The sequence below is a fragment of the Nylanderia fulva genome, unplaced genomic scaffold, assembly GCF_048542155.1.
Source record: "Nylanderia fulva isolate GAGA-0341 unplaced genomic scaffold, ASM4854215v1 Scaffold255, whole genome shotgun sequence".
NCBI lineage: Eukaryota > Metazoa > Arthropoda > Insecta > Hymenoptera > Formicidae > Nylanderia > Nylanderia fulva.
This window is the reverse complement of record NW_028190320.1, coordinates 59,906-74,338: the sequence shown is the minus strand read 5'-3', so window position 1 is coordinate 74,338 and position 14,433 is coordinate 59,906. Positions and strand designations below refer to the sequence as shown.

The following is a 14,433-nucleotide window of genomic DNA, read 5'->3' as shown; positions in this document are numbered from 1 at the left end:
TATATATTTATTACTTCACTGTTTTTTTTACCAAATATACAGTTTTTATATATTATATTCAAGTTTTTTATAAATCTTTTTCTAAAATATCGTTCGCTATTAATGTTAAAAAAATAAATATCAACATTTTTTAAAAATCGTTCTATTACACTTTAGTATTCGTTTTACAGGCGATGCCACGGGTGGAATTTTTTCACAACAACAAAGTATGCAGAAAATTCTTTGGATAGATAAACCACATATCAATAAAGTCGACAATGTGGTTTTACATAATAACAGCATTTATGTTCACATTCGGTGGTCGAACAAAATTTTTTTAGGCATAAAACGTATCAGGTCGATCATGGATATTCCGAAGAAATCTGCTTCAAGTTGCACAACGACAATAATAAGGTGATAAAGTGCAAATTCCTACTTTTTTTAAAGGAGAGGAAGCGGAAAAAGAAGAAAAATGCCGTTATCGAAATAATAATGTAATAACGGCGTGAGATCGAATTCGAATTTAATTATAAATTTTTTATTTTACATACAAATATTTAACTTGACAATTATGTTGATAATTTGTACGAGAGATACTTATGCATATATATGTATATGATATTATCTTATCTGCTATCTGCGACATTATAATCACAGCAGTGCGACTATAATGTAAAAAATAAATGTTTATTGATAGGGAATAAGCGGCAGATAAGAAATTGTTATCAAGATAATTATTAAGTTAAATATTTAGGTGTTTCAGTAAATATAATAAATAGATTCTCTCATACCATACATCATTCTTTCGCATTTATATTCTTTATTGTTTCACCAAAACTTAATTATTAGAAACAATAAATTAAATAAAGCACAAAAAATTAATAACAAAGCGAATTAATATCTCAAATTTCTTACTGAACTGAATGAGCAATATTTCTCTTTACTCGCATTTTTAGAAATTTCTCCTTTCGCTAAGATTGTGTTGATTCTTTCATACTCAGAATAGCATTTTCAATAGCCAATAGATTATTTGTCATTCCTCCATTATGGTCCAAACGAGAACATCTTGCAGATAATTTTTATTTTATATATAGTTGGATTTTTATAGATAGAACAACATTGCTCAACATGTGATGTTTTATTTTTTTATCATCTTGGCGCGAACGTAAATTGCTGTTCGTCCTCGACATGATAGATAAATTTATCTATTCCTTCATAATCTTGATCAATTGAATGATGGAGATTTGGAAATTTGCTTCGTGTACATATCAGATAAATTTTCCATGCAACATAGAATCCTGAAGATAATGATTCTGGATGTCATTTATCTCAACACGAAACCATCCGATGAATGAGATCCACAATTAGCTCTTGACAAAATTGTCCGCTCGAAGAAAGTATGATTATGTGCACTTCCTTCAAAAAAATTTGCAAACGCAAATTTTTAAGATTTTCTGGATTCTTGCGTTATTTAATTAAGATAAGATGAGCTGCATATTTATTATGAAATTTGTTTGCTTCATCTTGATTGCAAATGTTGACAAAATATATTATTATAAAATATATTCTTTTTATGCAATTTAATAATTACATTTGATGAGTAACATTTCTTCTTTTTTGCAGGAGTCACGCTTGATTTTATATTTTCAGTTACTCGTCTTATACGATTATTTTTGTCGTAAACACCATGTTGCTTGAGCTAGCGATTTTGTACTCGTATGATTTAAGTAGTAAATACCATGACAGCAACAGATGTTCTCCGGTACCAATTCTTCTTCTTTTTTTGTTGACAAGGAACAAATAAATAGTTAAAAGTTATACACACTGCCAGAGTATCTTCAAGTGATATTACATAAGAAGATTTGATGTAAACTTTTAGAGGTGAAACTGTAAGCTTCTTCTCGTATATCGAATAAGAAGAGTATCGTCAGTCTTCTTCTTCTTCTTCTTCTTCTGCTTCTTCTTTTGTTGACAAGGAACAGATTCAGGAAAAGGGAAAATCCAATTCAGATGTAGACTTCACTGATCTTGGGATGGGATGGGACATACACTTCAGTAACTTCCAATCGACTTTCTTCGTATTAGATTAGTTTGGCGAATAATCTGTTGAATTATGTTCTCGATCATGCATTTCACTCATTCTCATCGCAATTTGTAGTTCAACTTGTATTCTGAGGGATACGTGTGAGTGAAAAGAGAAATTTTTTTTTCAAAATTGATAACATTTACTCTCAATTAATTTATCTTATTGTCATTGTGTCAATTAAAATTATAAAATTACATGCTTTTTTTAAAACGCTTTGCTCAGATGTTTTATATATATATAAATAACATCCATATAATATATATATATATATATATATTCTATAGATGTGTGTGTTTGTGTATGTGTGTGAGTATATATGTGTATATGTACATATGCGCATATATATATATATATATATATATATATATATATGCACACGCACACACACACACAGACACACACACACACACATATATATATATATATATATATATATATATATATAATGTGTTAGGTGTATTTATATCTGTTTCTTTTTATAATAAAAAATATTTATAGAAATACAAAAGAATGAGATGTAATGGAATTGGAAACTTTGTTCCAACAGTAATGTACATCGGAGTGACTATAATGAGTAATTCGATAAGAATGAGGAAATATTTATCGTAGCAATTGAAGTAATATTTACGGATCGACCAGAACAGTTTTACGTAGATAAGTGATATAGTTTTATGTATCTTTTTTAATAAATAAAAAATCTTCATGTTCTCAAATATATTATATGACCACCGTATGCGAAAAGAGATATTTATATCGTATGCATGACAAATAATTAATTTATTATCATTCTGCAGGTGTTGCTGTTTAGAATCCGTGGTATCTCTTGTATTCATTGTCAGATCCATGACGTCTAAACTTGCATTCATAAAAAAACGAAGTAAACTTCAAAATATTTGTCACGTTTAATTTTACAGCAATAATTTAAAACTGATTTCATAACTTGATAAATTAATATACAGATATAATTTCTATCTTTGATACAAATGTGCAAAAAAAATATGCTTAACAATTTTTTCCTCGAAATTCGAATACATCATAGTCAATTTAAAGACACAGATTACCGTGCTTTTATCATATAAGTGAATTCTAATTTTTCTAATATGTTTGAAACATTTTTTTCTAGCATTATTTCTCAATTAAATTAAATTAATTTAAATAACATATTAAGTATAACAATTAAATGTAACAATAAGCTAATCTCAAGCTGCTCAGAGAAGAGCAGCCGAAGAAAATATATTAGAAACGACCATATATTTGTAACGCATTAAAGATCATATCTTGTCAGTACAGAAATTTCATTTAATTATCTAATGAAATGTGTATAAAATGTATTTTACAAGATTACTCAGCATATAAGTAGTTTTTACAAAATTTTTTCTCAAATATGCTTATTAGCATATCCTTACGCATCGTTATATTTCAAAGAAAATAATATCAAATTACAGGCCTTGTAATAAAGCTTCTAAGTTTTTTTGTAAATCTTGCAGGCATATATAGAAATAGCTAAATCAATTATATATTAATGCGCTCGTACGTGATAAAATATTATAAACATATATTTTAAACTTATGCAATATTATAAAATATTTAAGCACATTTATGAAATGATATTTTTCTAAACTAAATAATATACATATATCTAGAAAATAATAATGCACATAATGAAAATATTTATACCGTTTTCTTTGCAAGAGGAAGATATAGAAATATAAGAATATAAATGAACGAAAACATTCGAATGAGAATATACCACAGCAAATCGGGACCAAAATAGGCGAGAGCAATTGTGGTAAAAAAACTGGACCATTATCGTACGAGATGCGAGAAGAGAAGAACCGGAATCACTCATCGGCGACACATCAACCAAATTGAAAACAAATAGAAACTGAGACAACATATACAAGAATTATGCAAAACTACATTTTCTTTATATAATGTAAACAAGCTCTCAAAATTATATTTTTTTTTAAATTAGGGGGAGGGATGCTATGTACGTACACACGACACACATACACTCACTTCCAGACACACACATTGGTACACACCACACAAAAGACGTTTATATGCTTACAGAGCTCAAGGCTCCTTGTCGATTAGTCCTGAGTCGGATACCGATCGACAACGTAACGTCTCTGTTCACAAATAAAGAGCCTGCGTTCTATACTTCGGTGTTTGTCTCATACATATCGATTTGATAAGAAATAGTTCTGTGACTGATTTTACCATAAAAGAAACATATATATTTCAGTAGAACAGTAGACATGTTATCGAGATTTAAACTCAAGGAAATGGTATTAGAAAGCGAAGAAATCTCGAACGTCCTCATGTTAGAAGGAACCTCGAATGGTCCGATCTCATCTGAAGACATCAAGGATAAGACAAAGGAGGACGAGGTTCTTAAAAAGATTATAATCCGTCTTTTTTGCTTAATTTTGCCCATTTTAGCGAAAATAGCGTCACCATAGTCGCCAGTTTGAATTTATCAAAATTCGAACGGACGGCATTCGATTCTACGTAAAAAAAAGCTAAAATTTAAACCCTAATACGACCCTCTACTTTTAAGTGAGAAATGGGCAACCTGGTGTGCCTTTTGACGCGAAACGTCTGTTATATACATGTATATTTAATGTATATTTAATTTAAAATAGCAACCATGGTGACGCTATCCGTCTTTTTCTGCTTAATTTTGGCGATTTTAGCAAAAATAGCGTCACCATGATCGCCATTTTAAATTTATCCAAATTCACCAGACAGCATTCGATTCCACGTGAAAAAAACTAAAATTTAAGTCCTAATAATATATATATATATATAATACGACCCTCTACTCTTAAGTGAAAAATGGGCAGCCCGGTGTGCCTTTTGACGCGAAACGTCCGATATATATATATATATATATATATATATATATATCGGACGTTTCGCGTCAAAAGGCACACCGGGCTGCCCATTTTTCACTTAAGAGTAGAGGGTCGTATTAGGACTTAAATTTTAGTTTTTTTCACATGGAACCGAATGCTGTCTGGTAAATTTGGATAAATTCAAAATGGCGATCATGGTGACGCTATTTTCGCTAAAATCGCCAAAATTAAGCAGAAAAAGACGGATAGCGTCACCCCATGGTTGCTATTTTAAATTTATCAAAATTCACCAGACGGTATTCGATTCTACGTGTAAAAAGCGAAAATTTAATTTGATCCAAGAGCAATCTTGACAACTGCTCTCCAACCCGCCATGAACAACCAGGCGGGACAACAACAACCACAACCACAACTACCAGCGAAGCCAGCAATGATTCAAGCGGCTGCTTCGAAAGCAAAAGTCTCAAAGGGTCGGCGATTTCCGAAAGGAATCAACCCTCCGACTCAACTGCAAATACCAGCAGATATCAAGAATGTAGTTCTTGATAATGAGGATCCATTGAAGAACAGCGTATTCGCTGTAGGCATGACGTCGAAAGAAATGAATCTTGACACACGGATGACATCATCCGCCCCAGCTTTAATAGAAATTTCGCGCTTTATGTATGCCGAATTTCAAGTTGACGACGCCAACATCCAGAAAACAATGCTCTCTGAGTATCTGGATTATTACGCGACAGCAATGCTGTGGTTTAGAATAATAAGTTTGAAGGTAAAACTTCAACAACCAATCACACCTGCTGAACGCGACATCCTATTGATGTTGGATCAAGCCGTTTTTTCCATTCCAGAGCCGCTAATGTTCCAACTTAAAACCCAAGAGCTCACACAAACCATGACGAAGGAACACTTACGTCCAAATGTTCCCATCATTGCCTGAAGAAGTAATAAATAACGGCTCCGTGAACTTAGCCGGTCGACTTCGACTTTTTTAATTTTTTTATCGTTTGTTGGTCGTTTGTTGGTGTTTGTTGGCCTAATTTCAACGTTTGTTGGTTCTTAGTTTTTTTTTAATTAAAAAAGAAAAATTAGCGGGAAGTTAGCCGGAAAAATCTCATTTTTAATTAAAAAGCGGTCTAATCGATGCGTAATCACCTGCTGACGTTTGTTGGTCTAATTTTAGCGTTTGTTGGTTCATATTTTCTTCTTAAATTGGAAAAAAACAAAAAATTATCTCTCATTGAGACCGCATCTGCAGTAATCGAATATGATTGGTTTATTGCGATTTAAGGCTTATTTCTATTAATGTAAGGCTAACATCTATAAAACTGGCTGTGAATACGAGCCTTAACATTGGCAGGAAATTGCGAAAATAACATTCATCAAGAAACATGGTGGTATTTCCTGTCTTTTTGCGCCAAGCCACGTTACGTGTGAACGAGAGACCGAGTGAGATTAAGGTAATTAATGCAGATTTATATATATATATATATATATATATATATATATAATTATTTATTTTAAATATAAAAAGTATTTTAATTCGCTAAAATACATAAAGATATGAAAGGCATAAATGATCCCTCGATCGTATCGGCAAATACATAAAGATATCCCTAACAACAAAAGACGTAAGTTGTCTGAACCATTTTTTTCTACAATTTTCTAGAGTGGAACAAAATTCTTTGTCTTGGACGAGACCGGACATATTAAACACGTTTTTTTGAAACTCTAGAAAATTCTAGAAAATAATTGAATAAAAAAATTAAAAATAAAATTATCTAAAGAGTTGAAAAACGCAAAAAATAATCAATGTAATTAATGTTACGTATTCGACTTTACCGAAATTGTTCTCTATTTATCATCTACATATTAATGTTTGTTACAGGTATTGAAAGTTTGCAACGCTCATTTTCTACAGTAAATGTGACATATACTATAGAAAATGAGCGTTGCAAAAGTTTAGTGGAACGTGCCTTAAGTGCATTGCACTTGTACATTTGGATTTTCATGTTCTTCAGTCATAAAAAGTATGTATAAAAAATAATATACAGAGCGTAGACAAAATAATGTGAACACCTGTGAAAGAAGTGTATTTATATCTGTTCATTAATCAAATGTTGGGCCATCACTTGTCCCCTTTTTAGTGCAATGCTGTCTTATTCTATTTCAATTCGTTAATTACCCTAGAGATGTTGAAGAAGGAAATCCGCTTCTCACTCTTCCTCAAAACTGCCCACAGTCCGATAATATTAAGCCATTAAGATGCCCAAACATTCTCTCTGGCCAGCATAATTACCAAATTGGAATATCATCGAGCCACTAGTAAAAAATTTGTTGATGGTGGTTCGATGATATTTGGGTTTGGTAATTGTGCTGGCCAGAGAGAATGTTTGGGTATCTTAATAGCTTAATATCATCGGACTGTAGACAATTTTGAAAAAAATAGAGAATTGACAAATAGAGGAATGAGAAATTTCACTGAAAAAAAGGCAAATGGCGGCCCAACATCTTATTAACAAACAAATATAAATATCCCATTTTCACAGGTGTTCACATTATTTTGTCTACCCCCTGTATATAGTTTACATTTTTTAATTAATAAAGCTAAAATTAATTGTTTCATAATTTTCAGTGGATCTCGCCGATACGATCGAGGGATTATTTATGCCTTTTATATTAATATAGACGAAATTACTGGTGATAAACCTAAACATCCAAAAGCTCAAGCCATGACCAAATGTGACGAATTGGACCAAGGCAGCAGTATAATCGGTGACTGGATCGATGAACAAGTTGGAAGAGCTAAGCTAAATTAACGCGATGGTGAGGAGTTAAACCTATTTTTTTTACCAGAATTCGTCGATATACTTTTGCAGCGTGTTAAGGAATTTCCTCTATGGACCAGCGTTGGAATGGATTACAGTGCACATGCAACTTTATGTTACGTAGAGAATTACTTCAACGACATAAAAACCCGAATTATGAAAACTGGGCCAATGCGAGTCGATAAATTTTTAATAATGCATGTCAATGACATTCAAGGTGCAACTTTGCTTTTCTCATCGAGTATGATAAATTTCAACGCTAAACAATGTGTACACAATACTGACCTAATGAAGAAAGAAGAAAGTAAAATCAATAAGTCTAAGCCTAAACTATCTTATGAAGTGCATTCTACACCGAAACACACCGAACAGAATCGCTCAGAATCAACAAGTGAGAGTCAACGAACATTCAACGACTTGTTCGAACGAAGTACTGAATTGAAGACAGAGGTGAACAAAGAAAATATGTACTTAGATAATTCAATGTCTGAATTGATTAAAAAAAGGAGGAAGATGTTCGATGATTTATTTAGCAAATTTATCAAATCAAATTGTGAGGAGAAAACGCACGTTAAAATGTCACCAAACAACATCGAAGATCGATTTTTCGATTCGGATTTGCTTACTAATAAGAATTGGCAAGAAAATATTGAAAAAAATAAACTTGATTGTTTAAACTTGGACTTCAACATTGACGTTTCAAATTTTATAGAGATGCCATCGAACGATGTCGAATCTTATCTTGATTCAGACTTGTTGGCTATGGAAAATTAGCGCGGAAAAGTTAATATAAATAATGACTATTTCGATTATAACGATTGCAACGAAGAAAGTGTAAAAAATCACATTGTTTCTGACATTGCACCCAGTTTGACGGGTTCTAGAGAACTCGAGATCATAAATATCAAGTCATCAAATGAAGCTTTGCTAGATCATTCATATTCATCGATGAGTACTTCGATAACTGATTTGGTCAGCCCGATAATTGATCAGCAGAACAATAATTTTATCGAATCCAAGAATAATTTAAAAGAAGAATCAAAATCGAATTACATTTCTTCTACACATCTCGTCTCAGGATCGGAAAAACAATCCCAAGTTTGTCATCATAAATCAAAAAAGATTAGTAAATATTTTAAAGCATATCCTGAAATTTCGCAAATAAATGCTCTTGTTGAACAAAGGAAAAAATCATCTTTGTTACCTCATGGTTTGCTTTTTCCATCTGTCAAGATAAAAGAATAATAAATTCATATTTTGTGACAAATACGTGCCCCTTTGATTCTCTAATTCACGTGCTCATGACAGGAGCAATCGACGACATCAATTACCAGACTTTTTTGAAAGCATCAAACAACCCTACACTGCAACTCGTGTTTAATTTGGTTCAGAAAGGAGTGACGCAATATGTGCTCCGGCAAAGGGTTTTAATACTAAAAAATTATTACAATTGTACACCCCACGTGCAAACAAATCTTAGAATTGTATCGTACATGATTGATTCTTTTGACAATATCGCAAATGTCACAAAAAATATCCTGACCACAGAGCCTAGCATACAGAACACGAAGAAATGCACGGGCTGCAATGTTACGACGTTTCCAACTGTAATATTAGGACCGAATCATAAAATAATTGCAAAGGAAGGCTTTAGTTCTCTGGAGAAAGCTTTAGACTTTAGATCGCCGATTTATAAGATACGTTGTTGCGATCCATGCTTGGGAAAATACACATGGTTTAGAGAACCAAGAATTCACATATTCATTGAACTGGATATACGCCCGAGTATTCAATGTAAAAGTGGATTAGATTGCAGATTGGAACAATTACCGACAACACTCAAGTTTCAATGTTATAAAGATGAAAGTTTCGAATACAGATAGGCACAATGACTTTTAATTTCCAAATATTTTATATTTTTGAATTGTATAAAAAATTAATTGTTTTCAGGTTGGCTGGAGTAATAGCTCACATATCGGGGCATTATATTGCATACTGCTTGCGTTCTAATGGAGTTTGGCAAATTTACAACAATTTACGAGCAGATATCTCCACATGTAGCTCAAAAACTATTATAAATCCGCATCTTGCTGTGTATTTACAAAAACCTGAATGATCGGAGACAATTTCAAGATTCTAACTCTACTGAAAGACTCTGTGCGATTCACTATACAATAGAAGAGTTTGTTTTATATAAAACTAAACATATTAGTATTCAATTAATGCTATTCCTTTAAAGGTCTAAATAGACCAACTGTACAATATGTCATAGAGCTTGATGATCTATATGAATTGATGTTCTTTTAAGTCTCCAGTCTTCAGTGATATAAATCTAAATTTTATTCTTGCTGTTCTTTTTTTAATAGTTGCTTTATTTTAATTTGAACAATTGTTTTATATGAATTTATTCGTTGAAAGTAGTTGTAAATTTTTTTTCTCTATAATTTATACAACAAAAGAAATAACAAGTTTGTCTCTGCTTAGCTATATTTACAGAAAATTCAGAATAGATTCAGTGGAAAATTTTGATAATAATTACACTCCAAACGATATTTTGGACTTCTCACAATTAAGAACGTCCATTCCATCAAAAAAATTTTGAATTAAATAATTTATTTATAAAATATGGTCGGTTATTTCTGACAAAGTTTCACATCAGTAAGTTGCGACCGTCTCTCCGTCCTCTCTCGTCAAACGAGAGAGAGTGCGAGAGAGACTGCTGCGCAACCTCGTCGTGCCGCTCTCCGTTCTCTCAATACTTGCTCGGTATCACTGAATGCTCGGTATCGTATCTTTTTGGGCGCCAGGTGCGGTCAGGCCGCACCACCCAACAATATCTCGGCAAATAATCAGCGGACACGACGACTCGGCCTCGGTAGCTCGGTATCAACAGGGGGTAGAGTGTCGTGGTTCTTTCCGTAAGGAGATTCGGAATCGCAGTCTCGGAGAGAGAGGAAATCTCGATATTAATTGTACTCAGAAATAAGATAAAATAAGAGTATATTTTCAATTAGTAGTATATAGATAGTGTGAATAAAAATAACTATAATACTATTATCGAGCCGTAGGGAGATCGCTGGGTTTTCTCGGAATCTTTAGTTATCATTACTCTCCTCCCTTTGTATCCGGCTCGGAATCGAATAGACCATACATTAATCCAGCGGAACTTATTCTCAAGGATTGCTAATCAATGACTCGATACAATGCTACAATTACAATATATTACGATATGACTGTCGACTCGTTTCGGTGCCCCTCGGAGAAGCGAAGAAGGCAAAGATTTACGCAATAACTTAATGACGCGGAAATCGACGCGAGTCCCGTGAGTCTCTCAACTAATTCTCGGTACTAAATTATTTACAGCATAATTGCTCGGTATCGTTATACTTCTCTAATAATTCACGGGTCTCTGCCGAATCCACGCTTACCGGACGATCGAGGAGGTGGCCTTACAATAATCCGCCGTCGCAGGTGGTCGCTGTGGGTCTTCGTCCTTTTTCGTGCTCGCAGGACACCGGCTCGTCGAACAGTGATTTCCTTTCGGGCCGGCGGGACCTCGGAAAGTACGCTGGTGGGAAGGGGGAAGACAATGCGCGCCACCCCGGCCCGGTTGCCAGGTCTCGCGGCAGCGTTGCGCCCCGCGCCGGACCCGGAATCGATCCTCGTATCGATTCCTGTGTGTCGCAGCTGGTCGCGGACTTCCGCCGCCAAATTCAAATTTCAGTCCTCGGGAGCGACGATGCAGCAGGTCCATTCTCGGCGGTCCCGTCCACACCTCGTATGGCCGTACGATGTTCCGAACGACCTTTATTTGCTGAGGAAAGTCGTCTCGGGGTGATCAGTCCCGTTAGATCTCCGTGTTTCTCTCGATGTGTGGTGGCGGGCCCCTCAAGGGAATCATCCTGGTCGCGGAATGTAGGCGCCTTTTCCTCCCTGTTTTGGACTGCTCCTGTTCGTCCCATCGAGGCTGTAACGAGTTTATTTGCAGTATCCCTTTCTTATTTTCTCGGTACCGCGTATTTTTGATTGTTCTTAATACTCACCGGGCCGGTCGCTCAGTCTCCGCTCCTCCCCTTTCGAAGTCATTCCTCCGTCGTCTGCCCAGGTCCTCTTCTCCCTAAAACAATGGCCGTTCTCCTGGCCTACCACCTCGATCCCGATACAGAGTACGGGCGAGCTAGCGAAAAGGTCGCTGCTCACCCGCACGAAACACAAAATTGTACAGCGCTCTCAGACGCTTCCCGGCCGGGCGTGTCCACCCTTGTGACGGGCTCAAAAAGACCACGTCACAAAGTTAATCTTTTTAATTATTATATTGCAATTAATTTTATATAGATACAATTTTCACTATTTTTATTTTAGCCAACAGTCGTTAATTGGATAAACAAGATTGATCAGAAAGAGTCAACATGATTTGTCAGTATTAATGGAAGAAGAATATTAGAAAATATTTATTTTCTTCTCTAATAGTACATTTAAATGATAACTCAAAAGTATCTCCACAACGTATGACATCAAGTTCCCTGTTCGCCAAATAACTGTTTGCGATTCACGTTGATACAGTTAATTAAAAATATCTTTTTCATATATAAGTATATAAAATATCTTTTTCATATATATATATATATATATATATATATATCGCTGTCAGACTCAGAATTGACAATGAATATTATTCTGTATTTATATATGCAGGAAACACTTATTTTCTATCTCTATATAAAACTGTTTTAAACAATGTGTACAAATAATAATGCTTTACTTAATATTCTTATATTTTATTCTGAATAATTCTAGATGCAATTTGGTCAAAAGTTATGAAACATTACATTTTAATTGATTATAGTTGAATTTATTTTAATTTTCTTGAATATATCTGATATGTGTGTAATGCATTATCAATTTGCATTTTAATTATACATATTTAATTTCATTATCTGCAATATTGAATGTTAGTACTTAAAATGTATGTTTAATTATTTTTTTCCATTATACACAAATATTAATTAGAAATATATCAAAAGTCAGCTAATTATAAGTGTACTAAGTTTGCTACAAAAATTTGATGTTAAAAGAATGCTAGAATATCTTTATATTAAAGTTATATCATTCTTTTTCTCCCTTTTTGATATAAATTCTTGTCTTACATATTAATTTATTTTCAATTCTTTGATTTCTTATTTGCGATAGATTCTTTTAACAAAAAATTTTGCCATAATTATAAAAAAGGAAGGTGATGTTATAAAAATGGATTAATATGCACTTATGACACTCCCCTTAAACAAGCACAGTATAGTTTATTTTTTCTTTGCAAAATAGTTTTCTAGGATTATAAAATCTTAAGGCATACACACATATTGTACATAAGTCACATGCTTATTTAGTTAGACATTGATTGAAAAATGTGCCAAGAGCAGAAAAGCATCTGTCATATTATGTACAAATGTCAAATTCACATATAGATTCGGACATGAATATCCTTAACCAGAATTTTGCTTAAATAAAAATTATTTTTTACTTTACTGCTCTTAGACGTATATCGCAAGAATAAAGCAAATTTAGATTACAAAGCTAAAATTACAACTTACCTATCCCTTATTTAATAAAGCAATGATTATTATTATTATCATTATTATATTTTATCACAAGCCAGTGGTGTGTAAAAACACTTAAAATACTGTAGCTTATTAAGAGTTGCACAAAGCGTTGATAAAATAGGACGTTTAACTTGATCTTAAATCTTAAGATTGTATTCCGAAAATATCATACCACATAATACATTATTTGTCTCATATAATATGATTTCTGTGGCTTTACTCGAGTAAACTTTACTCGACATATTGTTAGTGTGAAACTTGTTGAATGAGTGTTTAGATGAAAGCCTTACATTAATAGAAATAAGCCTTAAATCGCAATAAACCAATCATATTCGATTACTGCAGATGCGGTCTCAATGAGAGATAATTTTTCGTTTTTTTCCAATTTAAGAAGGAAATATGAACCAACAAACGCTAAAATTAGACCAATAAACGTCAGCAGACGATTACGCATCGATTAGACCGCTTTTTAATTAAAAATGAGATTTTTCCGGCTAACTTCCCGCTAATTTTTCTTTTTTAATTAAAAAAAAACTAAGAACCAACAAACGTTGAAATTAGGCCAACAAACGATAAAAAAATTAAAAAATTAAAAAAGTCGAAGTCGACCAGCTAAGTTTACGGAGCCATAAATAACTTCGGAGGGTACTATGGACCTAACACACACAACCTATACGAGGAAATTCCTTGTTTAGGTGTTTTGAGCGAAGCAGTGCGTAATGCATTGTCAAACGCTCCACCTGGGCCATATCAATCATCATTGGCCACAGACCAACTCACTACGAAATTATGTACTGAGGAAGACTGTCGTAACAGTCGAAACGTATACGTTTTATTTATTTTATTTTATGTCAAAATTAATCACATCAAAATTAATTATTTTATACACCTAAATAATTTGCTCGTTTAAGTTGGCCTGTTTATGTATGTTCTTCTTTACTAAAATTTAAGCCCTAATACGACCCTCTACTCTTAAGTAAAAAATGGGCACTCCCATAATCGGACGTCTGATGAATTAGAAGCTGCCATATATTATGTAACGCATTAAAGATCATATCTTGTCAGTACAGAAATTTTATTTA

General features: G+C 33.3%; 1 long non-coding RNA gene across 1 annotated transcript; it reads left to right on the top strand.

Annotated features, from left to right (window-relative positions):
- Positions 1-6,325: 6,325 nt before the first annotated feature.
- On the top strand, positions 6,326-9,777 carry LOC114939105 (uncharacterized). Its single transcript, XR_003821166.2, has 4 exons — positions 6,326-6,386; positions 6,815-6,956; positions 7,562-7,752; positions 9,705-9,777. It is a non-coding gene; the product is annotated as an uncharacterized LOC114939105 (long non-coding RNA).
- Positions 9,778-14,433: the final 4,656 nt, after the last annotated feature.